This window comes from Equus quagga, chromosome 7, assembly GCF_021613505.1.
Source record: "Equus quagga isolate Etosha38 chromosome 7, UCLA_HA_Equagga_1.0, whole genome shotgun sequence".
NCBI classification, from domain to species: domain Eukaryota; kingdom Metazoa; phylum Chordata; class Mammalia; order Perissodactyla; family Equidae; genus Equus; species Equus quagga.
In genome coordinates, this window is record NC_060273.1 from 85776000 (window position 1) to 85794693 (window position 18694).

The following is an 18694-nucleotide window of genomic DNA, read 5'->3' on the forward strand; positions in this document are numbered from 1 at the left end:
ATCCGTGCCCATCTTCCTCTACTTTTTATATGTGGGATGCCTACCACCGCATGGCATGCCAGGCAGTGCCGTGTCCACACCTGGGATCCGAATCGGCGAACCCCGGGCCACTGAGAAGTGGAACATGCGAACTTAACCACTGCGCCACCGGGCCGGCCCCAGAAATTGTCTTTATGATTCACTCTATATGAATATGAACTTCAGGAGTGTTGGGATGGGGACAGGGCACATACCTCTGGTTGTCTGGGCCAGTTCTCTCTCCCTTAACAGTGACACTGATTTACATGGATCTGCCCAGGGAACCAGAATCTGAAAGATTTTTATCATACTTGAAACACTTTACACAATGATTGTTAAAGAAAGCTGTTTTGAAGATTGCTTGAAGCAGCTCTGTTACCAATATACCAGTGGTCTATGATAATGGTTTCCAAGAGCTTTCCAGTTGGAAGGGGAATAACTGCTCAGACATAGCAAACAGATTAATGCTGGTTGTTACTGCCTTTTAGTTTAACTTGTTACTTTTTCAGTAACTATGCTCTGTTTGGCATTTGGCTTTTATAGTACTAGAAAATGCAGTATTTAAAATTAGAGAAGTGATGTAAAGGTAATCACTAATATAATCCACGAATTTACAGATTGAGACAATATTTTCAATGGTTTAATTTTTTAAATGAGATTTCTTTTTCCAGTCATGTTTATAGATAGCTCTGTTTTAATTATTGGCTAGATCTTATTTTTTGAAGAAAATAATACAGTATTTTAAACCTTTACATTAGGTTTGCATATAGTATGTAGCATACTTACTGATTACTAATGTGCAAAGTGTATTCTTTAGTTTGTGTATGTGTGTGTGTAAGTGAGTGAAAAATGCTTGATACAACTTCACAGTGTAGGGGAAAGTAGAAGCTTGGTGATGTCTTTTTGTTGTTTCTTCGGTTTCCCTGATTCTAATTATAGAGGCTTACATCACCTTAGTTGATGATGAAGGCTTCCCTCTCCCTTTTTTCTTTTCATTCTTCCGTCACTCCCTAAGGATGGATCATATTTCATAGTGCATATGTGGCCTGCTGATGGCTTTGACAGGGTTTTCAACAGCATGGTGCTATCATTTAGTGGACGTAGATGGCAGTGTGCTGAAGCACACTGTTTCTTACAGAAGAATAGGAGGATAGTGCTGATTCTATGGCTTCCTTTCCTTCAGAAAGGCTGAGGAATAGATAGGATGTAGTTTGAAAGCAGGAATTCCTGAGGGGCACCAGGAGTTGGAGTTAACCATGTCTAATAACTACGAAGATTCGTTTCAGATGTTCAAGTTCAGTAAGGTGGGGGAAAGGGGTGCAAAAGCTTGCTATGATCCTTTAAAAGGGCTTGCATGTTACCTCTGACATTACGGTAAAGTGTCATTTATTCATTTTCCAAAAGGAGTAAAGTATTTTTACTATAAAAATCAGTACATTTAACAGTTTATATTTCAAAAGCTAAATACTTACAACCAAAATACAAAAGTGAATGCCCTGTTTGTTTTATTTTGTAAAACTGCATCATTTTTCTTTTATTTCTCACCTTTTGAGTTTGGCTTCTGTAAATTGTGATTATAATATTTCACTATGCAGAAGGGGGATAAACTGTATGACTATGCCTGAGATTACTACAAACCTGGTCTTTGTTATTGTTGGTTTTTTGTTTTTCATAATGTCTAGAATGTGTATCCTCTCAAAACTTACCTTTATCCATGATGACCTTTTTCCCCTTCTTTTCAGTCTTGTCATTTATTGAAATAAAAGGTGTATTTCTAGTTTAGTAACTATCAGAACCTCATCTTTCGCTTTCGATACAATATGATTCCAAATGTTCCAGTTTGTATTTTTGTTTAGAAATAGTTTATACAGTTAACATAAATTTTAATTATTAACTGTAGCATTTGCATTTTTATAAAAATATTTTGTAATGGTTTGAAGCTTTGCAAAGCCAACATACACTGATTGCTTTATTTTGTGGTAGTGCAAAAGACCGTTTAAGAGCTAAAGATCTCATCAGTATGGCTTAGCATCATGGCATTTCATATGCAGGGGAAATGTATTCTTAAATGGGTATCCTGTGGTGATGATTCCTAGACAATGTGTGTATCAGGGTATTCTCCTTTGCTGCAGTTACTTCATTTGAATTGGCAGGACAATGGAATGAGATCACAATAAAATTCCAAAAGTGATGGAAGTGAAAAATGATTAGATTCACATAATCATATATTTTAGTTATTGATGAATTACTGACTATTCTCTTCAAAAGATGTTTATATCTTCCTTCAGTAATTAAGAGATTAAGTCATTATTTCTGAAGAAACAGTATAGTGTAGTGTATCATCAGAATGCTCTTGGTTTCACATGCTGAATATGGAATTTGACCTGTTTCTTTTCTTTCATGGTATTGTTGCACAGGGAGATTTTGCATGCTAGATTCACTAGACAATTCCCTAGAATGGCAGGTACTATGAGGTGATTGGTAGAACAAGGAAAAGGATGATGTCATCTTCACTTAAAGGCCAAACTAAGGGAAAAGAGAGTTGTTCCTTTATTGAGTTGCTGTTTACTACAGTAGTTCTAACATATGGCGTTAGTGGATTGCATTTCATATACAGGGCAGCAGTCTTTTAAAGCAGCTAAGAGATGGCTGTCTCTCTTGCTCAGCTTGAAGTCCTTCTTTGTGTGCTATCAGCATGATTTATGAAAAGGGAAAGGTGCTCATTAGGATTTTACTTTTTGGTTTGGTTGCAATTTACCCTGTTGGTACTATACATGAATATAATTATTTTCTGGTGCTGAAACTGAAATGATCTTGAGTCTTCTTACTAACATATATGTACAAAATGCTTGTCTTAGAAATTTATCTTTAGGAAATATTTGGCTTCATTTGCATACAAAGTTACGACTATCGTTTTTCTATTTTAAAAAATGAGTGATTGAAATTAGATTTTAGTTAATTTAGTCTTGAACATTTTGTTGAAATTCCAACCCATTGTAGTTTATTTAAATTAATTAAACTGAAAAAAATACGTTGGTGCTTGAAAATAATATGCTGCACATTTTCTTTGTTTTACATGTAGAAAACTAGAGTCATGCTTATTTATATTTGTGAGATTTAATTTTATATTTAAGTGCAAATTTTGTGTACTTTGAAATTTTTGCAGAAAATAAATCTTGTTTTATGGAAACTTAAATTCATAAATGATTATATATTTTTAATCCATGACTTGAATTTGTTCAGAATAGTACTTAGTTTCGCTAACATAAATTCTAGTCTTATAAGTAGCAGCATAATGCAGGTTGGCAACATAGTGTTGTTCAGAAAGTGACTCATACTTTGCATGGGGGTACTGAGGAACTCTTTTTTTTTTTCGCTAATAACAAGCTGTTTTTTTCTGTGACAGTCAGTGGAGTCCTTTGTAGTAATACCTGTCTCTCAGGTAATAATTTCTCCTCTTAGGTTGCACACCTCTTCCCCTCAAAATAGTGTTAGGTGAATGAAGTAGAATACTTCTATTTGGTTTGTTCATTGATTGTTATTCTCGTAATTGTACTGCCTGGAAGTATACTAACTGTATATTACTATTGGAAACTATGTCTTACTTTGGCCATTGGGAGGCACCATTACAACCTTAAGTGCAAACACTTTATGGGAGTATCTGCAGTAGATGCCTGATGGCAGAGGCATGAAGAATAAGGGTGGGTACTAAAGGAATTGTGTTTTCAGATTGAAGAGGGTGTGGCAAAATTTAAATTTTTCTCTGTAATTTTTATAGAAAAATGAGATTTCCTTTTAATCCAAACTCAGTTTGGAAGCTGGTTTAATCATTTTCTTCTCTGATTGCTTCTGAGTTTTCTGGCTGCTCGTCTCTTACTAGGAATTGATCATTGGGCTATAGGAAAGGACCATACTGCATAGATTATTCCTCAGAGGAGTTGGTGCATGCTGCAAGTTGCTGTTATGCCTGTGATCTTTTTCAGCTTTCCTTTGCAAAATGAAATTCTATTGTTTCCGTTTAAATTTTACTATTTACATACAAATCTTAGTGCCAGTTTTAATATTTTTAATATTAAATTAGAGTCATCCTCAAAGTTATAGCTTTCAGACCAGTAATTTGATAAATAGGAAGTTTTGCAAGCAAAGACCCATGAATTAGTAGTGTTACAAATACATGTGTAACATCTGAGAACTAGGCTGCCTTATATATTTGCAGTGTAAAAGTATCTCACCAGAGCTATTGTATTGTCTTTGGGAGGACAATATTGTGTTAAATTTGAATAGTAATATTAGGAAATATGGCTTCCCAAATAAAGCTGTACGTCAATGCACAGAATTAAAAATCAAAATGGAATTTTAAAACTGTGAAATAGAAAGGTGCTTAAGCCAATTTTATTCTTATAGAATTTGGCTTGCTGACATTTCTCACAGAAGGGTGTGTGTGTGTGTGTGTGTATGTATGTGTTTTCAACAAATTGCGCTTTGGGCTACATCTGCAGATACAGTAGCCAATTGATCTAATGCAGTTTCTGAAGGCTTTCTATACAGGTGATGTCATCCTTTTAGCTCTATTCTCCTCCCACTCTCTTTCCTTCTTATTAGATATTTCATCTTACTGCAGAGCATACAATCAATAGGAGCTTCTCCTTAGGGAGCTGGTTTGAAACAGGCAAGGATAGTAGGAATTAAGACACTAGCATATAGTCTTGCTTTAGCAGAAGATCTAGTGTTTTTGTACCACATCATATATAAATTTTTAACCAGAAAAGCCAGACTTAGATCAACAGTACTGTCTTACTGATGCATTAAAACAAGAAGCAGTACTGCAGAGCTGTAAATAGTGCATGTGAAAAGAGAAAATTTTAATTTTGGAGATTCTCAGGCATTCTACAGGACAAACCTGTTAGAGCATCTATCTTCTAACTACCATTTGCTCGATGATTGATTTTTTTTTTTTAACCTCTGGTGGTTAAGAATAAAAGAAGAAACTTTCATCTTAAGGATACAGTGTTCTGGTTTGCTTCTGATACAGAAGAATTACTGCAGTGCTTGCTGTACAGAACGAAATGACTTGAAGAAAAGACAAAGCTGTATGACAGAGAGGAAAGGTTTCTCAGAATCCAGGAACACAGATTGGGTGCATGGTGCCTTATTTGCTTTGATTGATACAGTATTAATTGTTGTGTTACCACTGTGCATGTCTGTGCCAGGTGCCTGAGGAAGCATGTGTATGTCTGTGTGATCTGAGCCAGAAATATAAACATCTTGATTTACTGTGATTTGCTTGTTAAAAGTGAACGTTAGATGAAAACTGTTGCAGTTATTTAGAACAATACTCTGAGCTACTAAAAGCTCCTGAATTCAGTTTGAAAGGGATTTGGAGATGTTGCCTTTCTATAACACTGCAAATGGCGTGTGATTTGTAAAAAGAAACTTAACAGAATTTTGTCAACATACTCATCGGTGTGGCTCTGGTTTGAAAAGGAAACTACTCTTTCCAGCCTAGGAAATGGCTTTTCTTGTTCGCTGTTATGCCAATTGTCTTCAGCCATGGGCCTCCAAAGTAAGTAATTGTCATTATTTTCTTTGAGATTGATATAATCTAGTTATGAAATTTAAATTCTATTATTTGAATTGTAAATGAGTTTTAGTGTGCTATTATATTTTATGAACTTTAAAAATAAGAACTACAGAGCAGTCTACAAAGCTCAATCTCATGGCCATTTTGTTTTTCAATTTAAAGGAATCCCTAAAATACTCTAATGTACCTCTAAGAAGATTTGAAAAATGCCTTCTTAATAGTCTGTAGACTTAAAATGCAGTGCATTTGAAGTGTACTATCTTCAGACTGAATTGTGTTCATTTATGGCTATTCTGTCCTCTTCTGTGTTCATACTCTTTAACTTGAATGTATTGTATTGTCTCATTTCCTTAAATGGTTGATGTATTTAGCTATGTTAATCTAACCTCTAATTTGTATTATACAACATTTTTCACTGACACAGTGCTATCAAATAAATTATTGAATTGATTTTACTAAGACTGGGTAATAATAGTGAAATAATATGAAGAAAATACTCATGAAAAGTAATTATATGAAAATATTTTAATATTCTTAAGTATTTTCAAAATAGTAGTGACTGAACCATTAATAGCTTGAGACTGTTTAAGATCATCTATTATACTTGTCATTTTAAAGCAAATGTAATAACTCACAGAAAAAGCAAAATGCTGCACAACAGGACATACTTGGTTTTAGGAAAATATACAGTGTAATTTAGTAAATTATTCACAGTGGCTGTTTACGTAGATGTGGAATTTGATGCCACTCAATTTATATTTCCTGTTATATAAATTTCAAAAGAGAGAAGTATCAATTTTTAGTTTTGTTTTATAAAACTAAATGTTTTAGTAAATAAACACTTTAATTGTAACATTGCCTGTGTTAAGATTTCTTTGTGGTTTTGTTGAACAGAGAAAGACAACAGAGGTATTTCTTTGGATGATCTGAAATCATGTCTTTGTTTAAAGGTTGTCCTATTGATGGTGACTAAGGGAGAAATACTAGGATAGCGTCATGATGTACTGTTTTATCTGAAAGATAACTCATTGCGTATCTTTCTTAAAGACAGCTTCTGGAATGACGTTTAAATTCACTGCCCATTTGGCAGAAAGCTGATTGGAATGTAAAGAGGTGGAATGAAACCTAGGTACACACTTCATTTGTACTATTATCTGGTAAGACATGGATGGCCTCTCTAGTATAAATGCCACCTGTGGGGCCCACACATTGCTGACTGCTGAGGTTTAAAATGACATGTAGAAGGGAAATACATGAAACCAGATGAAAAGCTTTAAAGAAAATCGAGAATGAGATATAGGAGTTGTTTTTTTAGAATACCAACCAAAAAATAGCCTTTGAATGTACTGGTAATCAACTTTTGGTTTAAGATTTAACAAGGATAGAAGAGGCAAAGAAGATTTTAACGATCAGAGTCTAAGGTTTCATTAAATGCCAGCAAGTATTATCTGAGCAGGATTCTGTGATTGGTGCTCTACTTTGTAAATTAAGTATTTATAATAAAGTACATGTCTCCTTCTTCCCTTCTTCATCTCTCATGTTACTGTTGACGGAATTTTAACACTGGATTGTGATTAAACACGTTAAATTTGGGATTAATTTTTCGTGCTTGCTACTTTTGGTTTTCCAATACATGTTATTGGTCTTATTTATTAATTCATGTATTTTGCCCCTGCTCCTACTTGAATTTCATTACCTCTAAATTCATTTATTTTCTTGTTAAAATAAATAGTCCTAGCTGCAAGTGTCTGGAACTTTAAGTCCTTGTATGTTCAAAATGCTTTACTTTATATTTACTCTTAAAATAGTTGTTTAATTGTATATAAAATGATACGTATAAAGTTTTTTTCCTTTAACACTTTGAAAAAGTTAATGCACTGTCTTCTGGCATTCAGGGTTTATAATGAGAATTCTTATTCTTTTGTAAAGTAATCTGTTTTTCTTGTTAGTGGTTAGTTGATAGTTGCCTTGTTTTTGTTTTATTTTTTATCCTTGATGCCATGAAGTTTACCATGAATTGTCTAATTTTTTGTTTTGTTTTGTTTCCCCTTCTTGGCACTTGGAAATCTCTCTCAAGCTGAAAATTCCCATTTGTCTTCAGTTGTGGGAAATTCGTTACTTTTTGAAAACTGCAACTCTTTTTCTCTTATTGCTCCAGATGTTGGAACTCTGGATCTATCCATAACATCTCTAAACATTTGTTTCATACTTTATTCTGTGCATTCCCAGTTTGATCTTCTAGCTCACTAACTCATTCTCCATTTGTGACCAGTTGCTATTCTGCTATTCATGTTTTAAATTTCTAAATTTAATCACTGAATTATTCATTTTTGAAATCTCTTAAGTGATGCTTTTTATAGTCACCCTTGTTTAATAACTTGTGTTCATTTTATGGGTGCTATTCCTTTTTTCTCATTGTCTTATTAGCTCTTCAAGTTTAAATTCTTTTCTAATTTGAATTTTGGGGGGTTTATCTCAGGGGGTTTATCTTTCCTTGAGTCATTCTTAGTTGAGCGCTCTCCTTCCTGGTCTGTTACAGTGGCTTGCCTGAAATGGCTGTTCACTGGGTGGAGAAGGCATTACTGCTTTGGCTTCTATTTTTCTTCTTTTAGGTGCTCTTGTCTAGGAAGTGTTTCCTTTCTCATTTTTACACACAACTAAATCTACAGGTCATTTCTTGGCCTTTATCTTGCTTTACCTATCTGCAACTGTTGACACAACTGATCACTCCCTCTTCCTTGACAGACTTTCTTCAGAGTAAAAGTCAGAGTCTTCATCGTGACTTACTGAACAGTGTGATCTCTCTTCCTCCTTTTAGTCCTTGTTCACTCCAGCTACACTGGTTTCCTTGCTTGTCCTCAAACTTGTCAAGCACTCTCATACTGATGTCCTCTTTTCTCAACAAATCTATCTGCATTTTTAATAAATTCAGTATTAAGTGCAAATATTGATTGAAAGTTGCTCTCATGTTTAAAAAATGTTAAAGTGGGGAGAAATATGTGTCTTAGAATTAAAAAATGAGTACTTACTGAGTTATTTAACAGTGTACCCCCAAACGTCATCTTTTAGTAAAAATAATGAATTAGGAATGCATGTTTCCCCTGTAGTTTCACATGCCTCAGGTGCAGTGCTGGTGTGTATACTCAAGGCTACTATGATTAAATATAACTATTTCCTTAAGGGCTTTTGAGAAATTTTAGACTGTCTCCATAAAACACACTCCAGACTGCTTTTTGGGCCTTGGAATCTATTTTTAACTCTCTCTCATTGTCAGCTGACACTTCTATGATATGTCACTCTGTCCAGTCCTAGAAGCTCCCTTATAATTCTGGTGGCTTGCTTTTAATTTCATAAGGCCTCCATCTTCTTGTGCCTTGACTAGTGCTTCCTGTCTCCCATATGTATGATTTTCTTCGATTTTCTCTTCTGTGTTTCCAGAGTAATGTTTTTAAAGAGCAAATCTCTTCCAGCCATTTTCTTGCTTAAAACTCTTCAGTAGCTCTTTTCTAGTAAGGAAATCTAAGCACCCAAGAGTGCTACATCTGGCCCTTCATCTCATGTATCCTCCTATATACATCCCTAAGTGAGCTACACTGGTTTGCTTACTGTTTCCTGAATGCTTCATGCTCATTCAAGTCTCTGACCTAATGCTGTTCAAAGGAAATCTAATGTGAACCACGTACCACATATATAATTTTAAACCTTATGATAGCCACTTTAAAAAAAAATTTAAGGTGAGATTAATGTAATAATATATCTAGTAAATTTTTAAACATGTCATAAAAATGTAGTAATTATTAAAGAGATGTTTTACTTTTTTTTTCTTCTTAATAAATCCAATTTGTATTTTACACTCACAGCATGTCTCAGTTTGACTAGCCGCATTGTGCTCAGTAGGCTTGTGTGATGAGGGCTACCATATCGGACACTGCAGTTTGGATCTTTGTCAGTGCTGTTCAGTATGTTTATCTTGATCATCCCCAAGACTCACCTCAAACATTCTTCTTCCTGCTCTTTACCCCCAGTGAGAGTGAGGTCCTTCTCTCTAAGTTGCCTTTGTTATTTTAGTATTTTAATTGTTTTTTTAAATCTTGTAAACCCCACGACTTTTATCCTTGTTGTTATGACTATTCTCAGGTGCACACTAGTTGCTCCTTGTTTAGTAAATGGAAAATTAGATCTCCAAGCTTGTTAGAAATGTATTTGTATTTACAGAAAATGAGTATAGAGTTCTGAAATGTCTTTGTGAGTAGCACACAGGAATTAATAGGTTTTGTGGTGTGCCCAAGGATCATCTTTATGCCTTGATCTTTTTAAGGTTAATGGATAAGTGATTTCTGGATGGGCACGGTGCTTCTGTTTCAGGTAGCTATGCTATAAAAAGCAAGTTCTAACAATGCAGTTTGGAATTAACGGTGATCTTTGAGGAATGCTGTTCTTTTGGGGAATTGTGCAATTCTTAAACCTTATTCTCAGGGCTAATAATAAAATTTCATACTTATAGAGCCCCCTGAATGCCATTCTCTTAAGTGAAATAATGCGTGGGTATGTGTTGTAAGGGCAAAAAGTTTCAAATAGCAGAGTTTCTTATTAGAGGGTACATTTCCATACTATCATTCTTAGTTGTGGTAGGCTACTCTTGAAGGCTAAGCTTTTAAACATGAAGTAGAATCTTGAACATTCATGTAATCTTACTCTTACACTATACATACCTGCGTTCATGCCAATCTAGATTCAAGTAGGTCTCTGCTCCCACCGCCTCCCTTCTCAAACTAATTGCCCTATAAATGTTTCTTGGGTAAATGGGTGGGATTGTCCCAAAGCATTATTTCTTACACTGGCAGACTGTTAATAAGAATATTGGGGGAAAATAAGTTTGGAGAATGCAGTGTGAAACAAATTTGTTTATTGTGAGACTTCTTAGACCTTCCATAAATATGCTTAATGTTTGTTGTAAAGAGCTAATGGGTGTAGAGTATAACATTATTTGATAATTTATTCAGCCATCGACCGCCCTCTCCCCATTTTTGTGATACAACCATGAGTTTTCTCTCCCGAAACAGTATTTGAGAGTGTACAATTTAGGAAGTGCTGCCTTTCCTGAAATACTGACTCTGTCTGTGTTGAAACTTCATCTGTTTAGATATCCATGGAGACCTTCTGAGCAGCAAGTACAATGTTCAGAAGTCAAATATATACAATCATTTTTTTCTACAAATGCTTAATGAGCAAGTATTTTGTTTGGGGCAGGCATCACTTTGCTAGGCCTTCATTAGGTAATAAAAGTAAAATATAAAAATATATATATATTATATATATAAATAAAAACATCATAGGGATATAGAGAGCATGAGTGCCACATTCAAAAGGGTGGAGTGAAAACACAGAAGTATTTCACTTCCCATTCATTTCTCAGCTTCCCATAGAGGAGGTTCTTATGTTGGGAGTTTTTTGTTGTTAAATTTATATCACTTTCTCCTCTTTTTCCAGTGCCTATAAGTTAAATATTTATTCTCAGCTCTACTTTCTATTATTTATTTATTTATTTTTGCTGAGGAAGATTCACTCTGAGCTGACATCTGTGCCAACCTTTCTCTGTTTTGTATGTGGATTGCCACTACAGCCTGGCCACTGATGAGTGGTGTAGGTCCACACCTGGGAACTGAACCTGGTCTGCTGAAGCAGAGTGTGCCAAACTTAACCACTAGCCATGGGTCCGGCCCCACAGCTCTACTTTCTACATCAAGTATATTAGCACTTATTATGTTCTCACAAGGCATTCTAATAAAACTCATCTTTGAATTTATTAATTTAATTTTTTCATCATTATAAAAGATCAGGATTATGCTATATAGCAACGCTTAGTTGCTAAGGGTTACAGAATTTTAGCACAGTCCAGTGTTGGTGGCCATTGTTTTTGTTTTTATTTTTATTTTTTTCGGATGTACATCATATTTCAAACTCTGTGTACATTACACCATGTTCACCACCCGAACACTAATTATAGTGCATCCCCTCACATGTGAGCCTAATCACCCCTTTTGCCCTCCCCCCTTACCCCTTCCCCAATGGTAACCACCTGGTGGCCATTCTTAAATGAGAAGGTGAGAGAAAATTACCCTCGTGTACTTGTATATGTGTTTTCAGTTTTGGAAAAATTTCAAATAATCTATTTATAGAAATGATAGAGAAGTGCTTTCTTCATATGAAAATGAAACATTTCAGCTGGACATTCAGATAAACCTAAAATTCCTTTTGGACCACCAGCCCTGATCTTTCTTCTTCACTAGAGAGTACTACTATTGATTGTCTGGTATATATTCCTTCAAATCTTTTCCCCCAAACCCAGATTAGTATATCCCCAGAAAATATATAATATTATTTTTATGGCTTTAAAAAATTGAATCATGTCTTTCATGTTTATCATGAAACTTGCTTTTTTAGTCAGTACATCTGGGAGACCTATCCAAGTTTGAATGTACAGATCTACTTCATACCTTTAACTGTTGCATAGTATTCTACAGTAGGCTGTATAACAATTTAGCTATTCTCCTCATTATGGTGGTGGTTTCTTTTTTAAACTATTACAGTATTGTTTGTAATGAATGTCCTTGTACCTTCCAATTGTGTACCTATATGCTTCTTTTGGGTATATACTCAAAGAGAAACTGTTGAGTCATAAGGTATATATATTTTAAATGTAACAAATCTCATATTCGCTCCCCAAAGTGGCTACTCCCCAGATAGCTCGCCAAAGTGGCTGTACAAATTCATAACTCGTATTAGCAATTTATGAGAATATTGTTTTCCTTCATAACATTGCCCAAATTTTGTATTGTCAGGCTATCTTTTGGGGGCTGGCCCTGTGGCTGAGTGGTTAAGTTTGCATGGTCTGCTTCGGCAGCCCAGGGTTTCACTGATTCGGATCCTGGGCATGGACCTAGCACTACTCATCAAGCCATGTTGAGGCAGCATCCCACATGCCACAGCTAGAAGAACCTACAACTAAAATATACTGGGGGGCTTTGGGGAGAAGGAGGAAAATTAAAAAGAAAAATCAAAAAATCTTTAAAAAACAAAAACTTTCTTTTTGCCAATCTGATGAAAAAAAGGAAAGTAATTTGTTTTAGTTTCGATTTCCCTGATTGCTGGCAAGGTTTAGCGATCTCTTCCAGCTGTTTCTTCTCCTACTGCTGTGACTTAAGTGACTCCATGTTGAGATGGCAGATCTGAAAAACCAAAGCAGATTGGATATTTGAGTCTCTGCATGTAAAGCAGTTGCCCCAGAGAGTTGCCTGGACCTGTACACCACCTTGAATCAGCAAAATGCACACTTTTCTGGATTAAGCCTATCTGACATACAGCAGCTCTTATGTCATGGTCCTTCCCAGAGACCTAGAGTAGCTCTCTATTGCCTGTAGGAATCAAATTCAAAATACCTAGCTTGAAACTTGAAATCAGCAATTCTAAGAGACCCACACACCCCTATGTTCATTGCAGCCTTATTCACAATAGCCAAGATGTGGAAGCAACCTAAGTGCCCATTTACTGATGACTGGATAAAGAAGATATGGTATATCTGTACAATGGAATACTACTCAGCCATAAAAAAGGATAAAATCGTCCCATTCACAACAACACAGATGAACCTTGAGGGTATTATGTTAGGCGAAATAAGCTAGATAGAGAAACACAGTTTCTATATGACTCCATCATATGTGGAAGATAAACAAACACGTGGACAAAGAGAACAGATTAGTGGTTGCCAGGGGAGTGGAGGGTGGGCACAAAGGCTGAAGCTGTGCACCTATAATATGACTGACAAATAATAATGTACAGCTGAAATTTCACAAGGTCGTAAACTATCATAACCTCAATGAAAAAAAGGAAAATAATAATAATAAAATACCTAGCTTGATATTCAAGATTATGTTCTACCTCTAGCCTCCTCTTGTTGTTCTTCTTGTTTTTCTGGTGAAGAAGTTTGGCCCTGAGCTAACATCTGTTGCCAATCGTCCTCTTTTTTTTTTTCCTCCCCAAAGCCCCAGTACATAGTTGTATATCCTAGTTGTAAGTCCTTCTCGTTCTCCTATGTGGAATGCTGCCGCAGCGTGGCTTGATGAGCAGTGTGTAGGTCAGCATCCAGGATCTAACTGGTGAACCCCGGGCTGCCGGAGAAGAGCGCACGAACTTACCCAGTATGCCACCGGGCCGGCCCCTCTTGCCTCTTCTTAATACATCTCTTTCCTTGTGTGTGTGTGTGTGTGTGTGTGTATACACACACACACACATAGTCTTCAAGAGACTATGTACCTTAATAATTGGTGTCTGTATTTGAGCTGTTAGCTGAAGGAACCTTCCCACACCCCAAATAAAACTTTGACACTAGTCCTCATGGACATGTGAGTTCCAGCAGAGCTCAGAAGTTCAAGTTTAGGACATGGATGCAGGAAGTATAGAAAATAGGAATGTTTTCCAGACCTGGTAGGCTGGAAGGATGATGGGGTAACTAAATTGAGGTTGTTGATGAAAGGTCAGCAGTTAAGTTCCAGCTGGGATCAGGAAGAAAAGGCAAGGGGGCAGGCAAGCTGAGAGACAGTGGAGAAAGTTTGAGAAATCAAAAATTCCTATTGGAGGAAAACCTTTTCCTTTTTGCCTCCTTTGTTATTAAGAAAAAAGAAACTGTTGGGTGTTCTGATCTCCCAACTTAATATCAGGAAACAACTTAGTAGGAAAGAGCAACAGATTTCTGGTCAGGCTGCCTGGGTTTCAGATCCCAGTTTCCCTGCTTCCTAGCTGTGTGACCATGGACAACCTTTATAACTTCTCTGGGCCCCAATTTTCTAATCTGTAAATTTCGTATAATAGCATCTACCTCGTTGGGTTGCTTGATGACTAAATTACATATTCTATGTAAGAAGCATGTAGAAGAATATATTTGCTTCCATTTACATATTTGGTACATATAGTGGGCACTCAAACATTAGCTGCTATCATCATCATCATTTTTCCTATCAGATAAAGAGGTTGAGGGGATTCCTGTATGAAGATCTGTGTTCTTCAGGAAGCAATCTGATTACTCTCTCTACTATTAGACTGAGCTCCTTGGAAGGTAGGACTCCGTTTTCATCTTTATGTTACCAGCAGAGTTCTTGGCGCAAAGTGTAGAGTATAGCAAAGAGTACTAGAATCGATACACCTAGGTTTGAATTCCAGTTCTGCTACTTACTTGAGTGCGAGATCTGGGGCAAGTTGCTTCATCCTACTGCCTCCGTTCCTCGTCAGTAAAGTAGGGATAATAATGCCTGCCTTTTAGGGCCTACTGAGGATTAAGATTGCTCAGTACATTGTAAGGATCATCACCAAGCCAGTTTGCAGACTTTTCTTCTGGCTTGGGTTCATTGTGTTACTTTTGTGGATGACCTTCTCCTTGGTTTTACCTCTGTGGTAATCTTGGAGTATAGAATATCTCCCACTTCTGACACCCCAGCCAAACATCTGATATTTTAAAACTATTTTCAGTCTTTGTGTTTCCATCTGTTTCATTTCTAGATGAGTTTTTTTCTTTGAATCTAAATGCTAGAAACCAAGTGGGAGGAATATCTTTGAGTTGAGACACACTTCCCTCAATATTTCTGTATTATTGTAATCAGTTATAGTTAGCTCATTGATTTTCTGCTGCCTTTATGTTCACATCTTCCTTATCTTATTTTTTTATTTGCTTATTGTACCACTGAAAGAGGTGTGGTAAAATTTCACAGTGTAATTGTAGATTCATCTAATTCTTTTATTGTTGTCATTTTTTGCTTTATACATTTTGAGGCTGTTATTAGGAGCATATTTATTTAGTGTTGAGCTTTTTATCGTTTTGACTTGTCCCATTTTGTCTCTACCTAATGCTTTTGCCTCAAGATCTACTATCTGACGTTACTATAACTTCATAAGCTTTCTTTTTGTTTGTGTTTGCATGGTATATATTTTTCCATCCTTTTATTATTTGATATTTTCCCCTATGTTAGCTTGGTAGTTATATACTTTTTTACATTTTTTCCTTAAGTCATAGATTATAACAATACATCCTTCACCTATGGAGTCTGTGGCTGCAGTTTCATGGACAATGCAAAGAACTTAGAGCACTTTAATAACTTCATTTACCCTTCTCCTGCCTTAAATTCTCGTGTAATGTATCTTAATTCTATATACATTTTAAACTTTATGGGGCATTAATGTTACTATTTTATATAGTCAGTATTCATGTAGATTCAACCATGTATTTCCTGTTTTTTTCATTGGTTTTACTTCTTTCCTGCATCTAGAAACTTCCATATGGAATCATTTTTTTCTCCCAATGGATTTTCTTCGTCGTAGGTCTGCTGGGGAGTAGTTCTCTTCATTTTTGTTTCTCTGAGAATGACTTTATTTTACCCTTTTTGAGGACTGCTTTTGCTAGGTGTAGAATTCCAGCTCTTAGAGATAGCACTCCATTGTCTTCTGGCTTCCAAATTCCATTGAGAAGGCAGCCATCAGTTTAATTTTGCTCTTGTCAGAGTAATCTCTTTTTTCTCTGACTGCTTTTAAGACTTTTGTCTGTCTTTTTTTTCCAGCAGTTTTACCCTGGTGTTTGTAGGTATGGTTTTGTTTTTATCTATCTTGCTGGTAATTCTTAAAGCTGCTTGATCTGTGACTTTGTATCTTTTGTCAGTTTTGGAAATTGTCAGCCATCATCTTCTATTCCTTAAATACTGTTCTGTTTCTATGACTCTGGTTATTCAGATGTTACCTTCTCACTATATCTTTTGTGGCTCTTGCCACTTCTCTCCTGGCTTCATTCTGGATATTTTTTTCAGACCTATCTTTATTTTTTAATTCTATAATTGTGTTTTTCAATTCTAGTATTTTCATTTCATTCTTTGTTAGTTTTTCTTTCTTTGCTAAAATTCTTAGTCTTGTCTTTTTGTCATTGTATATAATCATGGATTGCTAAACTGGAGCAGATATGGCCAGTGAGGTATATGACCTGTAAGGTGAGAATGTTTTTTACATTTTTAAAGAGTTATTAAAAAAAAAGAAAAGTATACCACAGAGACTATATGTGGCCTACAAAAGCCTAAAATATATACTCTTTGGTCCTTTAAAGAAAATGTTTGCCAACCCCTGGTGTGTGTGTATATATAACTAGATATGGATAGATAGATATAGATATAGATATATTAAATACAGTAATTTTAGAATCTGTGTCAACTCCATTATTTGAAAGTTGTTCTTCATTGCTTTCTAGAATTTATTAGTTCTCTTAGTTTTTATCAATGCCATCTTGTCTCCTAATGTGCCTAGTTTTATTTGAACAGTGGATGTTGTGTACACAAAATTTTCTAAATAATTAGAGACCTAGGACAATTTTTTCCTATGGTGAAGATTTGTGTTTACTTCCAATAGTTGATTGGAAGCACTGGTGATCCTGTATAACCTTAATCCAGCATCAAGGATTGAGGTGATTCTAAAAATGGTTGTTAGTTTACTTTTGGGTCCTACTTACTCCTAGAGTATAGTGTACTTCCAGGGTCCCAGTCCAAAGTGTGTTTCTTTCGTGCTAGGCCTTGGAATATAACTTTATCTCTTTAACCAGTGCCTATCAGAAGTTCTTCTCACCCTGTTGGCCTCCTCTTTAAGAATCAGGAAATATTCTTAGGAGAAAGGCATCCTCAAAGGCCAGTTTGTGTGTATTCCAGTTTTTCTGTTTATGTTAGTTATAGGATTCCTCTGAATTAACTAACCCACCATTATCAGCAGGGGAAGTTCGTGATGTAGTTTCTTTGTAGCTTTTATAATTATAGTGACTCCTCTTGAGATAATATTATTCAGACTTGGCCGTTTTCTCCTTTACAGTATATTTAGTTTACAGTATTATGTGTGTGTTTCTTTAACATTTTCCTACCGTAAAGCAGCGAGGTACCCTGTTTTAAAAGGTAAATAGGGGCCAGCCCAGTGGTGCAGCGGTGAAGTTCGCATGTTCCGCTTCTCAGCAGCCCAGGGTTTGCCGGTTCCGATCCCGGGTGCAGACATGGCACCACTTGGCAAAAGCCATGCTGTGGTAGGCGTCCCTCATATAAAGTAGAGGAAGATGGGCATGGATGTTAGCTCAGGGCCAGTCTTCCTCAGCAAAAAGAGGAGGATTGGCAGCAGTTAGCTCAGGGCTAATCTTCCTCAAAAATAAATAAATAAATAAAAGGTAAATAGATTTCTCTTAATGGTCCTGAGTAGCAAGTTGCAGAGAAATTATTTGGAAACATGTATCTCATACCTCCTATGAAACTTTGTCACTACTCTGGAGCACAATGGTTTGTTTCTTAACTCTTGTAGCATTTATTTTGTGAGGTTTTTTTCCTTTTTATGGTATGAAATATATTGTACAACCTGCATCCCTGATTAAAGTGAGACCATATTAAAGATGAGGTGGTGGACTCATTTCCTTCTTCTGTCTCTTGTATCCCTGCACCTAGCACAGACACTCATTAAATCATTAAGATTAGTAACAAATTTTTTAGGGGCCAACTACAAATTAATACAATATTAAGTGAAAAGAGGCTTACTGAATTTTGGGAATATTGAATATAGTCAACTGTTACTTAAGTCTTGTTGCCAGATGTTGTACATTAATCCAAGATATTCCTGTTTTATTCTGGTATTAGCAGCTGTTTTGTATTAGTAGTGTATGAGTGTGTGTGTGTGCACATGCATGCATGCATGCACGCATGCAGTAGCGTTCCTACCCTTCACAGTGGCAATGGCTGATGTTTTCATTTGGGGAAAAAGAGGGGCCAAGTTTTTCCTCTAAAATACAATTACTTGTGGTAATCTCTTTTGAAAACTGCTCAGTGGGCTTCCACTATAGGCTTGCCTAATACTGTGAGAGTACTAATTTGATTCTTATCGTTTCCTAAAGTTTTCCCTAAGAATGGAGAATTTAGGTTAGAAATGAGGTTGCACAGTAATGAACGTAAAACAAAAATTTGTTGCAGAAGTTACAGTGTGTCAAGAACTCTTACATAGGTAAAGTTTGATATTTAGAATATCTTAAATTATTTTTCTTCTTCA

The 18694-nt window shown here is 35.8% G+C and overlaps 1 protein-coding gene across 4 annotated transcripts in view; it reads left to right on the forward strand.

The window, feature by feature from the left end:
• The window catches only part of RAPGEF6 (Rap guanine nucleotide exchange factor 6), a 199898-nt gene that overhangs the window by 86275 nt on the left and 94929 nt on the right, over positions 1 to 18694 (forward strand). The gene's annotated exons all lie outside the window — the stretch shown is intronic.